The sequence below is a fragment of the Cyprinus carpio genome, chromosome B1, assembly GCF_018340385.1.
Source record: "Cyprinus carpio isolate SPL01 chromosome B1, ASM1834038v1, whole genome shotgun sequence".
NCBI classification, from domain to species: domain Eukaryota; kingdom Metazoa; phylum Chordata; class Actinopteri; order Cypriniformes; family Cyprinidae; genus Cyprinus; species Cyprinus carpio.
In genome coordinates, this window is record NC_056597.1 from 13947366 (window position 1) to 13964810 (window position 17445).

Here is a 17445-nt window from a genome sequence, read left to right on the forward strand (position 1 = left end):
AAAGTGTGCCAAGAAAATATCCCTCACACCATTACACCACCACCAGCAGCCTGAACCGTTGAGACAAGGCAGGATGGATCCATGCTTTCATGTTCTTTACGCCAAAGTCTGACCCTACCATCTGAATGTCGCAGCAGAAATTGAAACTCATCAGACAAGCCAAAGTTTTTAAAATCTTCTGTTGTCCAATTTTGGTGAGCCTGTGTGAATTGTAGCCTCTGTTTCCTGTTCTCAGCTGACAGGAGCGGCACCCGATGTAGTCTTCTGCTGCTGTAGCCCATCTGCTTCAGGATTCGACGTGTTGTGCATTCAGAGATGATATTCTGCATACCTTGGTTGTAATGAGTGGTTATTTGAGTTACTGTTGCCTTTCTATCATATCTAACCAGTCTGCCCATTTTCCTTTAACCTTTGACATCAACAAGGCACTTTCGTTCACACAACTGCCGCTTACTGGATATTTTCTGTTTTTCTGACCATTCTCTGTAAATCCTAGAGATGGTTTTGCATGAAAATCCCAGTAGATCAGCAGTTTTGAAATACTCAGACCAGCCCGTCTAGCACCAACAACCATTCCACTTTCAAAGTCACTTAAATCCCATTTCTTCCCCATTCTGATGCTCGGTTTGAACTTCAGCAAGTCGTCTTCACAATAAACCTTTTTAAAAAAACAAGCACAATAAATAAATAAACATAAGCACAAACCCAGTAGGTGTCTTTCTCCTCTGTAAAAACTGCTGTAGTCTTTTTGCAAACACTATATAGGTTACACTTATAATCTTAGGGTTTTGAGCTGTTCTTTAATTTACTCTCGGCATCTGGTGTTTCATGAGAACATTTGGTTCAGTCAAAAAAGTGTGTGTTTGTGTCAACAAAGAGACCTGTCAAACATTGACCAGAAACTTTCACATGAACACACACACACACACACACACATTCTAACTCATAGTTGCATTGGATGAGCTTTGAACTCCTACTGATAGGGACAGCAAATACAATAAAAATAAAAATAAAAAAAAAAAAATAAGCTTCTTATTTGTTTTTTTTTCTTTTCTTATTTTTTTTGATTAAACATGTCTATATCTGCTATAGTTTTTCATATCTATGATCTAGGATATTTGAATTGTTTTAAACTCATTAATTATTTTGTGTATTTCAATATTCACTGCTTTTTTTCAATACAATACTTGTAACCCTTATTAATGATTGACTGAAACAAAATCGATACCAGATACCAGAACTTGAGACACATATACTGTGTGTTGTGATTAGTTATGGTACTTTGGAATGTGAATCAAATAAACAAACAAAAAACATAGGTATCTTACATATTTGCTCTTTGGCTGTGTTGAGTGGAGAGACAGACCACCCATTCGTTTCCTCCCCCACAAACTGTCCACACACAGAACCTGCTGCCGCTTCCAGCTTCTGTCAGATCCCTGCATTGATTGATACAGCTCGGTAATGTGGTGCAGTAGAACAGCGCTCGGGAGACTGCGGAGGATCGCCCTGTGTACCGTCACCGGATTTCATCGCGCAATGTCCACGTTACCGAAGGTGTATGTGACGCGCAAGGTGCCGCCGGACGGACTGGACATTCTCCGCAAATCCGGACAGTAGGTTGAAGCAGTCACCAACTAGTTTCATAAAACAATTTGCCCTTAGTGTATTATTTGAACTTTGTTATGGCCCCAAAGTTTTTAATTAGATTTCGAATATTGATGGTAGCTATTGTAGGATAAGGTTTAATTTTTGACATTAGATTAGCCTAGTTAAAAAAAAACTTCTGGCATTTATAAAGCTTTAACATGTATTAATAGTCTACTATTTGGATCACAAGTTGTATATATTAACATAGATAATGCACTGAATGATTGTAGCTTATACTTTTATCAGCTAACATTTACAAAGGTTAATAAATGTTATTAAAATATAGCATATTTTTATTCATGTTAGTTAACGCATTAACTAGACCTTCAGATACACTTTATTTTAAGGTGTCATTGTTACAGTGTAATTATACATTTAAGTAGCCTACTGAGTAATATTAATTAACTACATATACTACATGGTTAGGGTTAGGATTAGGGTTTGGTTTAGAGTTTTTACATGTAATTATGACTAATTTATTGTTATTAGCCTATAATAGTAATGTTACATGTATAACAAGGACAACTTAAAATAAAGTGTTACCGAAAAGTATTACCAAAATCTCTCTGGCAAAGTAAAAGTGCTGTCAAATTTGACGTAGTGTGTTTGGTAACTTTTCGTAGTCATCAGGAATTTCGCTTAATAGCTAATTTTTCTTTGCTTGTGTTCAAGTTAAAATTGGCTTTTGCTTAGTTTGTGCTTTATACCTTGCTATAGACAGACAGTGGACCTTGTGTCTGAAATTTTGCAGAGATTGCGGAGATTTTGCAGTGGTTTGCCATTTTAGTTTAATTTGTTTTAGGAGTTTGTGGGCTTCTACTTTTCAGTAGTTCAGTTTATGGAGATTTAATTGAGTCAAATACACGTAAATCATTGAACTGCTTTTTTCACATCTTTCTCTCACTAATTCAACCCACACAATCCCAGGGTGCAGTTTGAGATTTTGGGACTCTGATGAACCTGTGCCGCGAGTGGAGCTGCTGAAAAAGGGTCAAAGGTTGTGATGGAATTCTATGTGTACTCACAGAGAAGATTGATGCACAACTATTGGAAGCTGCAGGTTAGCTTGCGATGCGTGACCAGGTTGAAACAAATCAGGACTAATGCAGTGACATACTGAATGTGTGTCTCAATAATGCAGGTCCAAATCTGAAAGTCGTCAGCACTATGTCAGTGGGCTTTGATCATCTTTCTCTGGATGAGCTCAAGAAAAGGTCAGTTGTGTGGGTAAACTTTAGATTTGAATTTCTTACAGTGTGATGATTTTGGCTTGTGTGTTTTCCAGGGGAATCCGTGTAGGATATACTCCAGATGTTCTGACTGATTGTGTGGCTGAATTGACTGTTGCCTTATTACTCGCTACATCCAGAAGACTCATTGAGGCCACACATGAGCTAAAACGTATTAAAAATAACTATGAACACTCACATATTTGCTAACAAATCGTGCACGATCCATACTGATTCGAACTTGTGTTTAGGGGTGGCTGGGGAACATGGAGAACTTTATGGCTATGTGGTCATGAACTTGCAAACAGCACAGTTGGCATCTTGGGACTTGGGAGGATTGGTAAGGAATGGGATGGCTTTATGACTCTATTAATTCAAGAAGTTTGGGGATCATAATATGTTGCATTAAGTTAAGGTTGTAAACATGTGTGTGCTTGGCAGGTGTGGCTATCGCCGAGCGTCTCAAGCCATTTAAGGTGAAGAAATTCATCTACACAGATGTGGCGACAAGACCAGAGCTCTCAAATATGATATGAGGCAGAATATGGTGGGAAGATCTCAGAACCTTCACAAAATTTTCATGAGAGTTGGAATTGCAGGTTAGCATACAAATGATCTATGTGTGTGTTTTTAGTCTCTTTTGATGAGCTGGCCAAAGCAGTCTGATTTCCTGGCTGTATGCTGTGCTCTGACCTCCAGAGACTCATGGGATCTGCAATTGGAATCTCTTCTCCAAGATGAAGAAAAACGCCATCTTCATCAACACAAGCAGGTACACACATACATTCTTTCCAGTGTTATTTTTAGTATTATTTGAAGTATTCAGATGCAAAAAGCCTCGAAGTGCCGTCTGAAATTTTCTTCTAAATATTATAATTTTTCTCAGGCTCCCCTGTTATGTTCAAACTATTTCACTTCAATGGCAATGAAAAGAACTGTTACATATCAGATCTGCTAAATCTCTCTAAATGTTTAAAAAACTGCTGAAAGCTCACTTTAAGGTGGCAGCTTATGTGAGTTAAATTATATAGGAGGTTATTTGTGATTGTTAGTTTGGTCAGTTTGCGTGTGATGGTGTTTTGGTTGTTTGCTGTTATGTAAAGCACTGTGTTTAACCAATTTCATCTTGATTTCAGTTAATGAAAATAATTTTCAGTAGTTTTAGCAAAAATATGTCCTATAGTGGTCAACTGACAGAATTTTACACACACACACAAAAAAAAAAAACAAACACACACACACACACACACACACACACACACACAAACAACACACACACACACACACACACACACACACACATATATATATATATATATATAGTATATATTAATATAATGAAGTAGGCTTTATTTTTCGTATTTTCTATTTTCATGTTATTTTTAATATTTTTATCTGCTATTTAGCTTTAATGCCTTTTTATTTATTCAAATACATTTTAAACTTATTTTAGTTCAAAATGTTTCAGTCTAGTCAAAGTTTTTCTTGTAATATTTCATTTTAATTTTATTAACAAAAACAACATTTTAAATAATAACAATGCTTCTTTCTACATCTTTAATACATTTCAAGTTGTATTAATTAACATTAATGTATAAAACTGAGCATCACACCATTCATAAGTAGAGCTTTTGTTTTGCAGCAAATACCGCTTGAAGTTGAGCATTTGACACTTGAAGTGTAACTCATGATTAATACACCTTACTCTCTAAGATACGTCCTTAAAAATGGGGAACAATGTACTGTGTTATGAATGAATTTTCTCTATAGATTTTTATTTTGCTTTGTATTGTGTTTTTGGGTTAAAGGAAATTCTGTAAACCTAACAGATCGTGGCAGAAAATTACCTATTTCATTTTTTTTTTCTTACAGTATATATGAAGACATATGTCATGTTCATGTTCATAGACTGTTTATAGCATTAACTTCAGATGAACATAACCACAGTACTGGTGTATACTAGTGGCTCTTTCCCAAAAAGCACTTCCGTGCATGACTCTGACTGTGTTGATATTGTATAGAGGTGGAGTGGTTAATCAGGGAGGATCTGTATGAAGCCCTGTCCACCGGTCTGATTGCTGGAGCCGGGCTGGATGTCACCACACCTGAACCACTGCCCACACACCATCCTCTTTTCACACTCAAAAACTGCGGTAAGCATGCATATCTGCATTTATTCCATTAAAGTATTTGACAGGTCTGATGTTCTGTGTTTATGTTTGTTTTTGCAGTAATTCTTCCCCACATTGCCAGTGCTTCATATACGACACGGAACGCCATGTCTGCTCTTGCTGCCAACAACCTGCTGGCTGGACTCAGGGGAGAACCCATGCCTAAAGAACTGAAAACTATGAAACTAGACAGCTAAATAATATTAGTTCATACGAAAATTAAAAATCTATTTTGAGATACAAAGAGAGAATTTCTGAAAAAATCTTCACATAGCTTAATTTTTCATAGGAGTACAGTTCATAGTGACCCCAAATGACCAAAGAAAGAGACAGATCAACTATTACATGTTATAACCCAATAAACAATAAATGGCCAAATCTGTATAATTTTATTTAAAATAATTAACTAAATAAACCATAAAATATTAAATCATTTATACAATGCCAGACGAGTTAAGTTTTGGCATCACAACAATGTTTAGAATAAAAAAATGGATATTAATTTTGAATTTTGTGCTTTTAAATATTAGTGTTTATCTATTGCATTATGGCAAAAGTAATCTAAATGCAAAAAATATAGAAAATTTCGCATCACAATTACTCATAAAATGTTTGACGATACCAATAATTAAAAAAAAAATTAAAATTGGCTGATAATTTATACATTGTACATGCCTACAAAAAAATGGGTCTATAAATGTCAGAAGTACAATATAAATGACAAATAAATGAGCAGCAAATTGGACTACATGGACTATAGCTGGGTAAAAAAGAAAAAATCCATGCATATGGGTTAAGTATATTGTTAAAGTTTTTTTTTTTTTTTTAGATGAACTATTTAAAAAAAAAAAAAAAAACACCACAACAACAACAACGTTGAACTCAACGATTGTTCTCTAACATCAAAAGCCCAGTGTTTGTGAGCACACAGGCAAGGTTCACATTCTGAGATCAATGATCTACAAAGAGCAAACTCAGCTAAGACCAGCAATAGCCATGCAAGTCTTTCAGTCCTTAAAGGGATACTCCACCCCAAAATGAAAATTTTGTCATTTATAACTTACCCCCTTGTCGTTCCAAAACCCGTAAAAAGCTCTGTTCATCTTCGGAACACAATTTAAAATATTTTGGATGAAAAACCGGAATCCTGTGACTGTCCCATAGACTGCCAAGTAAATAACAATTTCAAGGTCCATAAAAAGGTAGGAAGTCGTCGTCAGAATATTCCATCTGCATTCAGATGTGCAATCTGGGTTATATGAAGTGACAGGAACACTTTTTTAAGTGAAGAAAACAAAAATAAACACTTTATTCAAAAATACCAGTCTCCTCTGTGTCTCTCCATATCACCGTATGCTGCGTATGCTCTTCTGTATCATCCACGCCACAAGAATGCGCTGTTTCTACGTGTATTTAGCTTTGATTTGAAAGAAAACGGCACATCCTTGTGGCGCAGATGATACAGAAAAGCATAAGCAATATACGGTAATATGGAGAGACACAAGGGAGACTGTTGACAAAGGAATTGTGGAATAAAGTCCTTATTTTTGTTTTCGGTTTACAAAAAGTGTTCCCGTCGCTTATATAAAACCCAGATTGCGTGTCTGATGGCAGATGGAGTATTCTGACTATGACTTTCATACCTTTTAGGACCTTGAAACTGTTATTACTTGGCAGTCTATGGGGACAGTCACAGGCCTCCTGGTTTCATCCAAAATATCTTAAACTGTGTTCCGAAGACGAACAAAGCGAAATGGGGGCAAGTGATTAATGACAAAATTTTCATTTTGGGGTGGAGTATCCCTTTAAAGGTGCTGTATGTAGGATTGACACCGAGTGGTTGAACTAGGTATTGCAGTCCAAATTCAAAATATTGGAGAGGGTTTTTTCACCCAGCACCTCCTCCTCAGACTTGATGCACATGCAGGTTGCCAGATTGACGACACAAACAGAAAGAGCACACTTGACGATGAATTGAAAACTAAAATATGCTGTTTTTCGTCAACTGGCAACCCAGGGTGCTGAAATACAATAGGGTAAACTGGCAGTGGGTGGGTTTTCACAAACCAAAACAAATTATGACATTCCAGCCTGGAACGCACATTTTCAAGGAGAAATAACTGACTGTAGCATTGTTTTTGTTAACTTAGCATGTTTTATTAAATATCAGCAAACATATTATGATATTTTTATGCTTTAGTAGAATCAAATTCTTACATATAGCACCTTTAAAATACGTTGCCAGTTTTAGAACTTTTAAGTCATACGTTTTCAAAAAAAAGTTACATTAATGTAAAGACCAGACTAAATGTATAGCATTCTTCATGATTTTATTCACTTAATTCTTTTTTTTTAAACCAGTAGAAAAAAAATGAGTGCTCTTACAATGTGCAGTTAATAGCCATTACATAGACTCACATTAATTCCTTCACTTTTGGCATTTCTAGATCTAAGAGTTGTAGTACAAAAAATATAATAATAATAAATCACATTAAGCAGTTGTTTCACTTCCACTGTGATTCAGGTCATTTAAAAGAAAAAGTCCTGTAGGATTAGTTACATTTAACACATATGATATGTACAAACATTTAAGGTCAACTGTTGCTTGACAATTGATGTGTAAATTCAAAAACACGTTTTGGACATCCCCCAGTATCTTTAGTTGATTATACTAGGAATGCTGTAACAGAACTGTTTTCATAAACACTCACGTTTCAACATTCATGTAAAAAAAAAAAAACACTCAGGCACAGGCATGTAATCATACATTCTTAATGAATAATTGGAAGGAAAAAATATTAACAAAATACAATAATTTAGACTTAAATGTCTCCATTTTTATTTTAAATTTAGTCTTATTTAGTATTTAATGAGGGTGTTAGCTGATGATTTTTCATATTCAGAATCTTTGAGTCCATCCAATCAAACAGGTGCAATGATTTACCACAAAAGGAAAAACAACATTACTACAGTTAAATAAAAGATGGCATAAATAAAATGCTAATTCAGCATTAAACCGCTTATTTACAGGTTGGAATGTGTTTAATGAAGCAGCTTCTAAATTTTAACAATTATACTTAGTTTGAGTATTTAAGGACTCCTCTCAGTACAAGCACCAAACGACATCACAGAAGACAAGACACTCTCCCAAACTACTAAGACAGACTGTTATAATACCCCCTAACAGTATCCATAAACAACCCCTATCTACACAAAGACTGAACATCTATTTTCATTTAAAAGCAGGTTCTATTGATTTAGCATGTATTACTGTACACAAACCCTAAAACATTAAAGCCCTAAAAAGACTGAGGTTGCAAATTTTACATAATTGGTTTTTCTCTCTGTGCACGGGAAGGTCAAAAGAGACATGAATGAAACAGCCTTTTTTAAAGGTGACAAACTCATCACCAATAGTTTCCATTAAAAGTCGTCAACATTAATTTAATCAGTAAGCACGTTTCTTTAGGAATGCTTATATGGAAAATGCGTACCCATAACACTATAGTCTAAACATTCATCTCAGTGCTGATAATCAATTTCAGCCACAGGGGCATCACCAGAGAGCAAAACCAGAGGAGGTGTTCATGATTTGTCAGGCTTAATGTTTGTTTTTTTCATTTTGCCCCAGTGCTCCGGTGCATGATTTCTATCTGCCTTTTGTCAATGTACTCGTACGAAAATCCGACTATCAAGACAGAAACAGGCACAAATACCACAGTGCTTTAGTACAAATTGTTCCTTGACAATTATTCCTCTTCTGTGCAAAGGAAAAATATTTCGTCTACAGCATTCATCATTTCCAAGAATACAACATAATGATTACTGTCCATAGGAAACAAGAATCATTTTGTGTTAATCGGGACAGTGAAGAAAACGGAAGTGTTTATTAGTTTAGGGAAATATAAGCCAACAAGGTCAACTCTGCTCACTATCCTCATATGGTCAAAAGATTTGTCTTATAATAGAAATCATTTTATTTGACCTGTACACAGTAACAGTGTCAAACAGTAGTGACCGTGGTAGGTTAATCATCTCCATATCTGCAGTGTTTCCCAAACCTAGTAAGCTGACGCCTGCCCTAGGACAGTACTTTCAAGACCATCCTAGCCATTATCTTGATGTGAAGACTGAAACCACAAGGAAATTTTTGGTTCTGGCCAAATTTCAAAAAGGCAGCATAACATGTATCCCACACAATGAATGTAATACTAGAAAAACTCTGCCGGCTGTGGCCATCCAGGAACTTTGCACCCCTACGTTCGATTAAACAAGAAGGTGCACTCCTAACTATAAATGGGGAACAAGTTCCAAAGCAAAATTATGGCGGAATAATTCCCACCTTCTAAATAAAATTCTTTTGTTGTGTGGTGTGTTGGGATTGTTAGGTTGTGAGTTGTGTTTGATTTGGGGTATATGGTTAGATTGCTGTGTGGGTGGTGTGGTTTATTCGTCTGATCTTTGGGTATACAAAACCATTATGAGACAGCAAATGTCAGGACTTGGTTGCCGATTTGAACTATTGTTATGTGGAAAGTTTTTGAAAGTCAGGGTTTTCTCAATTCAAGTAAATAGCAATTGCCCAAAAATAGTTGCTGAACGTTATAGTTCCTTGAAATGGACACTCTAAGTCAATTATTTTAGATTAATTAGTTATTACAGGGCCCCTAAAAGAGGAAAAAAAATGAGATGGGAGGAACAATTATATTTCAAAGCATTTGCTTTTGAGTTTTGTGTTCTCCCTAAAAACTTAGCAAGGTTTCAGCTCATCTGAAAACTTTGTGTTACCAAAGGCAAAACCACTAATATATAAGTTTGAAAAAAAAACAAACATTTTTTTTTGGGCAAAATTAAGGCAAAAGTTTTGCTAGAGAATACAAACGTTTTATGAGTGTTTCTAGTGGAAACACAAAAGTGCAACTGCACATGTTCCTTCCAGATGTTCCAATGTGAGGTTTCATTTGAGTTCTAAGGATGCTGCCTATATAGACTGTAAACAGTCAGGCAGGCAGCTCACGTAGTTTTGTAACTTAAACCACTGGAACTTAAAGCAATGCTTCTCAACCTTTTTGACTCCAGGACTCCACTTAAGCTTGAGACAATATTCAAAGTTGATATGGCACTTCAACAAGAATAAAGTCAAAAATATGATGTTAGTTTGTGGATTCTTCAAAATGCCATAAAATTTTAATAAAGATTATGTTAATATTGACAAAAATTGTAATAATGGCCGAAGCCACCTAGTGGGGCAGATGGTCGAGAACCACTGGCCTAAAGGTGCACCTAAATGAAAGATAACCACTGGCCTAAAGGTGCACCTAAATGAAAGATGATGCTTCAGTTCAGAATATACAGACAACTTCAGACCGCCAAAATACATCAACCAGTACACAGCGCCGTATAATACGATTTCTGACTTCCACAGCAGCAAGCTTCTATCATCAGGACACAGAGTTAGAGCTACTAAAAGGTTCTGTCTTGACCGATCTAGCTTTGGCAACTCTAAAGCAGACCTCTCCATTTTCAGTTCTTTTAAAAAGAGCATTTCATGTGTAAGAAACTTTAAAGAGACAGTCCATCCAAAAAATGAAAGAATTTATATCACTTATCACCTCATTGCTCAAACCTGCATGGATCTTTCTTCTGCTATGGTGGAACACACTGAAATCGATCCAAACCGTATTCATCCCACGCACCATTACGCTGACCACTGGTCGCTTTATTGTAGGAACAAAAAACCCTAACCAAAAATGCAAATGCATTTTTTTGCAGTCGCACAGTCTAAGCGATTTCTGTAGCGGAACTATCTCTGGAATTTGTACTATCGATGGCATGTTACAATGGAAATGCATGTTAACAACATACTACACCCACGTAAACACCGTAAAAAAGTTAGTATACCTATTATAATGGTGGGATGTGATATTACAGTGTACAGATCTGCCCCACTCCCTGTATGGTGCCTTTGGAGTGCCTGCGGTTGTGCTGCTTGAACTAGAGCAGGCATTAGACATACCACTGCTTCTGCCATCGTGAAGGCGGTTGTTTTCGAAAGCCTCTTGTACAAGTGGACTGGACTGACTAAAGCTTTGAAGCATTTCAGAGATAGGATCGCACGGGCTCTCCCGCGTATGAACTCTCCGGATGTGTTTCTTGAAGTAGTCCGTGTCAGAGTGAGGAACGTCTTACAGCAGATCTTGCAGGCATACTTCCTGGCGCCTTTTCAACCACTAGCACGTTAGTGCTCGGACAGTGCCTTCTTACATTTTGACAGAACATCTGCAGAGGCTCTTGTCAACTGGGGTGGTAGCGGGTTCAAGTTGGAGCTGCCAACATTTTGACCTACAGTAACAGAACTGTTCCATTAAGTTCCACTCCATTAAGAAGCACTGAGGAGGAAGAGGATCGAGGAGGCGGCGCCAAGCTGCTGAGGGCTGTCTGTAAGTGTTAAAGCACCCCCTGGTGGAACTTTGGGAGCGATGCGCCCGGTATAGCTTTGGTACCCTCCGGCGCCACCCTGGATGAACGTGGGGAAGGCTCTGTAATCCCAAAATGTTTCATCTGGAACTCCTGAGTGCAAGCTGGTCCACCCGATCCACCACGGGACGCTGCTAATGAAGAGGATGATGCTATCCCATCATGCAGAGGCCGCAGAAGAAGGGACTTCTGGCTGCAGGTCAGGGCAGACCCTGTGCTTCGCCTGGAAGGAGCTGCAGAGACGGAAGATGAAGTGTTGATGGAATCGGCTGGGAGGAAGAAGCGAGCAGAATCTGTGGTCTGCTTTGAAACTCTCCGGTTGTAGTGTTGGGAACATTGTCAACACTGTTAGCATGGGTTAGATGATGTCCCTCTGCCAGCAAAGGCTGGGCTTCGGCGCTGAGAGGAAACTGGAGATGTGCAGTCCAGAGGAGGACTCCTAGAGCATCACTCTGTCAGGACAGCTCCTCCTCCTCTTCCTGGAGTCTTCTGCTGCTCCTAACCCCTTGTTTCCTTTAATCAGCAGCGCAGAGCTGGGCTGGGGATCGGAGTAGCTGCGCTCACTGCCCTCAGGACTCAATTCCAGCTTTTCTCCAACTGGCTCCACCTGTGGAAACATCATACTAATTATTTACAGTCCCTTTAATGCAAGTCAGTTGTTGGACATCTTGGTAACACCCCAGGCAACTATTTTCTTTTTTTGTGCCTTTAGGACAGTGTAGATAATAAAGAGCAAATGAAGTAGGAGAGATATATGGGGGGCAGCACCGGGAAAGGTCCTCGAGTCAGGTTTGAAATCGGGACTGCAATGGCGCTTCATGTTGGCGTGCGCCCCACAAGGCTATCGATCACCGACCAGGCAACTATTTTCTACATAGGCAATATGATGCATAAGCATGGCAACATATTTTGATCCAGAAATAAAATGAAACCACAAACCTATTGTAAAATTTTGCTTCTCGTTAAAAAAAAGTAAAGAAAATAATCTAGCAAGTATATAACAAATCTAGAACAAATTGTATAAAAAGTTTTGCTTCTTTTATTTTAAAAAAGAAGAAAAGAAATCTGACAAATATATCGTAACAGTCTTGGCATTTTTTTTTTGGGCCTTTTTTGAAGAGCTCTCCTTATGCTGCATGGTTGATCAAAAAATAATCAAAAGTAGAAATATTGTGAAATATTATTATATTCATTTTATCTTATTTAAACTATATTACTTATTCTAATAAATGTAAATTCACTCTGTATGTTGATTTGGTGCTCAAGAAACATTTTTTATCAATGTCGGAAATCAGGATTTTTTTTGTTTATTTTTATTGTATATTTAAAAAAATGTAAATATATATATATATATATATATATTATCTATTATATATATATATATATATATATATATAGATATTAATATATATATATAATATTTGTAACAATGTAAAGGTCTTTACTCTGCACCAATGTCACAACTTTCACTTTCACTTTTTGATCAATTTAATGCACACTTTCTGCATATTAATTTCTAACAAGAAGAAAAAATCCTGCCCATGGTGCTGTACTTTTTTCATAGACAATATATATAAAAATGTAAATTATTAATGATGAATGAATGAAACTAGATCTTAACCCCGACTTGATCATCATGACAGCACTTACGCCCTCTTGCAAATATGGATATAAACCTGCTTTTACTAATTTTTCTAGATTTGAAAGGCATGCAGTGTAACACTTCAAAGGAGCAAAATACTACATGGGACAAACTGGTGAAACACAAATCAGTTAGTGTTAGGTAACAAAGCGTGTAAGAAATACTTTTGGTTACATGTCCACCAGCCTCATCATCAAAATCACAATTACCTGGTCACTCCCTTCTGCCTGAGGACGCAACATCACGGTAGTCTCATCACCAGCCTCCCAAGAACCCAGCCGCTCACTCTTCACCACGACCTGCATCGTGCTGCTGCTGCTCTTCTTCTTCCTCACCTCCGTTTTTTATCTTCATCCCTCTCAGCATGGTGACGGCTCAGATTCCATGGGTACTTTGCAATCTTTGCATGGCAAAAGCAGCAATCGTTTTTTCCAGTCCTGCTCCCCTTGCCTCCATCCGACTGACTGGGAAGCTGCATGTCTTCATGGGTCAGTCCCCTACGGTACCATCTTGTTCTAGTAAACCCCATCATCCCTGGAATTTGACCTTAAATGCAACGACCTCATCCACCATTTTTACTGATGGGAATCTGGAGACATGCAGGAAGCTCCTCTCCACCCTCCCTCGCCTCCCGGATTCCTCTGACAACCCCTCCACCTGCGTGAGAGTGACGGCCTCCCGCTCTGGCTTATCAGGGACAAGGGCTGTTTTGCGCTTCAGGAAGCGCGCAGCCGTAGAGACCCGTGTTGATCCAATTTCAACCCGGCTACGATGCGGCTGAACCCGCTTCTCCTCCCCGTCCCTGTCTCCCCTGTCTTCAAGCCCCACTCCAGGGCAGAACTGGACCAGGCTCAGGCCGAAGCTGTTGCCAGCACCGGAAGAACGAACTGGAGGATGAGAGTTCGCTGTTCGCTGCTGCTTGTTGCTACTCCGTGATGCTGACCACTACGCGCTCTCAGCCGGAGAGACATGGGTAGAAGTCGCAGTTGTAAGGCAGTGCTTACAGGCTTTCGCAACGGCATTTAGATGCAGATGAGAAGCCGCCACCGGAGACATCCACCACGTTACTCTCTCCAGCATCAGCGTGGATCGGTGTTACATCATGTCCATGGGAGTGCAATAAACGCTTCAGCTGTCACCACTTCTGAGTCCAGGTGGATCATCCCTTGTACTGGCGCCCCTCAGCAGCAGTAAAGCAGGGGCTCGGAAATGCTGGCGATTGCAGGCAGAGACAGCACGCACGGTGGGCTTTGAAATGATCGTACTACCAACCATGATCACGCAGTCGCAGAAGCTGGCCCATGCAGCCCGCTGGTAGTTCAGCTGCTGGAAGATCTGCCTCCAAAATGCCCCTGGAAACCATGACCTGAGAACCTGATGAATAATAGATAGAGAAGACGAGGAACTATTTGGCAATGCTCAATAAAGATTTTGCACATAATTCAGCCACACTGTGTATACAGAATCAGATTCTTGTGAGTACTGACCTCCCGTCAGGGTAGCACCACATTTAATTTTTGACAGGAATGAAAACAAGGCTGTGTGTGTTAAATGGACTGTTTAATAGAGTGGTGGAACTGTGACATTACTTTGTAGTCAAAAAACCCGGAAGCGAAGTTAGAATTTCTAGCACTTACGGTTCCATCGTCCCCAGAGTCAATGGGTTTTTGAATGGGAGTTTGATTAAACCCACTAAAATTAAGGTCAGTGGTACCCACAAGCTCAAGATAATTTAACTTTTTATTCTACAACATAAAACACACCAGTTGCACCCACTTCCATCGTGTTTTCTTTTTCTGTTACGTTTCTTAAAAAAGACAGTTACAATAAGTATTATAGATCAGTGGAACTGATCTATATATGACTATATCTATATATTATAGATCAGTGGACTTAATAGACGTTATCGGAGACATTAAACGCCCAAAAAATAATAGTTTATTAATTTATAGTATTTTCCAACTGTAGTATAATTTGTTGTACAATTAATTGTAGAATAACCAATTAATAGTTCCCCGCATTTTATATTGTTATACCCTAACAAAATGATAGCTGAAATATGGTACTTTATTCACTAAAATAAATGTAATCTTTATCATATCCAAGAACTCACTCACTCACTCTCCCGTTAATTAATAGATTAAATGCACAATAATTTTAACGAATACTACATGGATACACGTTTTTAATTAAAATATTCATATTACTCATGATTTATTGACTTTTAATGTCCATAAAAAACATTACCATGATAAATAACTGTTTCCAGCTAAAAAACATATGTACAGTCTACAGTAAATCAATACACATTATAATGGGACTACCTTATTATCAACTTAACAAACAACGTACGATTCCATAACATGTCTGGTATTTTGTTTTATTTTTGTTTTTATAACAGTGGTGGCTAAGTCTCAAACACAAATCTATAAACCACTAATCTATATATTACAAATCACTATACTAAACTCCAACCTCAGTAACAATAAATGTAGAGCGGAAGCACTGGTTACCATGGAGAATTCTGTACGTGGTAAAGTTATCTGCACATCGTTGACCATCAGCAGCAGTTTTGGTAAAACTAAACCTGAGAGGACAGCAAAACATTTGCTTCAAAACTCTAGTCTGACGCTAATATATAATTTACATTATTTTAAACACAAAGCATTAGTTAGCAGCGCCATAAATCCGCTTTTGTTACCAAATAAGACAGTTAACGACTATTATGCTTGTAACGCTGGGTGTCATGCTAACCTACATTGTATGGCTTTACAATAACAACAAGAGCCTGAAATATGTGTGCATTTGAGTGTAAAACTGATAACAACCCAGTTGATCAAATAGAGTATTAAAGTTAAGCTAGTTGGCATGTTGGCTACTGTTAATTTTAGCTGCTGAAGCTCAGTTATTTCGCAATAGAGTCGTGAAACACCCATACTTTTTCTCACCAGTCTCACAGTCGTCCTCAGAGAGGCCAGTGTAGTCTTCTTTGATGCCATCCAAGGTGCACATGCCCCATCTGTCCATGACAGCTAGGCATTGGCCTTTAGAGCCTGACACACACAGTAATAGAGATTTGCCACGCGAGACAGCATCAGCTGCCCAGGCAGGCGCGTCTCCAAATCTGGAAGCATTGTGAACACAGATCCCAGTCCGCCACCACTGCTGGACTGGAGGAGTCATAGACAACAGGATAAGAACTCCGTCTGCTGCGGTGGAACACAAAGATCTCTCTCTATCTTTTTTATTAGTATAGTTGCTTGCATTTACATGGACAGGCAGCCTACTTTTATCCAAATATCTACTTACATATTCCACAGATGAAACAAAGTCAGGCGGGTTTAGAAGGACATATGGGGTTAAGTTTTTTTATTAGTAGTATAGGTTAGGCGTGTGTGAAACCCGGTGGCCTATGCAATTTCACACACAAAATTAGTACAAACATACATATCTCACAATAAACAGGCCTATACAGAAAGCAAAACAAAGCAATAATTACAATTAGAAAAAATACTTTTTAATATTGAATCTAAACTATACAAGTGGCATCAAAAAAAGAACAGGTATGTTTTAAAAACATCTGATAGCTGAATGGGTTGCTTGTGTCTGTTAGCTATATAAACATCAACATTAACAAACAATATACTCTTGTTCATTGTTAGATCATGTTTGTTCATCACGATGCTACATCATTTTAATAGTGAATTAGCATCTTGTGCCTAATTAATAATTAATCATACACTCATATAGGCCTAATTGTAATTCCAAATACTGACATTATTTATAAATGATGCTGAAATGTTATACTTTTGTATTTTATTAATGCATCGTGGAAGTAGAAATATATTATTAGAAACTGATAGTACTAATACCAAGCTAATCTTTCCATTAGGATCATATATAGGTTATGACAAAAATCATATATGTATCACTATATTTCTGACACAAAGAAATATAAACTAATATAAATATAACTACAAATAATGAAGGAAGAATTTTTAATACCCCTCACAAAAAGTACTACTCTTAATATTTATTTACATGAGTCTCTTTGTTGTTCATGTTCGGAACTCGGTAAAGTTAATTCCATTGGTACTTTGTTGTATGTGAAATACTAAATGTAAAGTAGTATTCACTTAACATGGCACACAAGTTAAAAGTTAAACTTAAAAAAAAAAAGTTTGTTTGCCTTCCATTACCCTGCATCTGACATTTTAAATGCAAAACCTTGTGCCTGATTTTACCAGTAGTTTTTTTGTGCTTCTGTCTGTTTGTA

At 37.6% G+C, this 17445-nt stretch overlaps 2 pseudogenes; one reads left to right on the forward strand and one right to left on the reverse strand.

The window, feature by feature from the left end:
• The first annotated feature begins 1286 nt into the window (after positions 1-1286).
• LOC122135873 lies at positions 1287-5552 on the forward strand (annotated as a pseudogene).
• A 3604-nt stretch (positions 5553-9156) lies between these two features.
• LOC122135747 lies at positions 9157-16196 on the reverse strand (annotated as a pseudogene).
• Positions 16197-17445: the final 1249 nt, after the last annotated feature.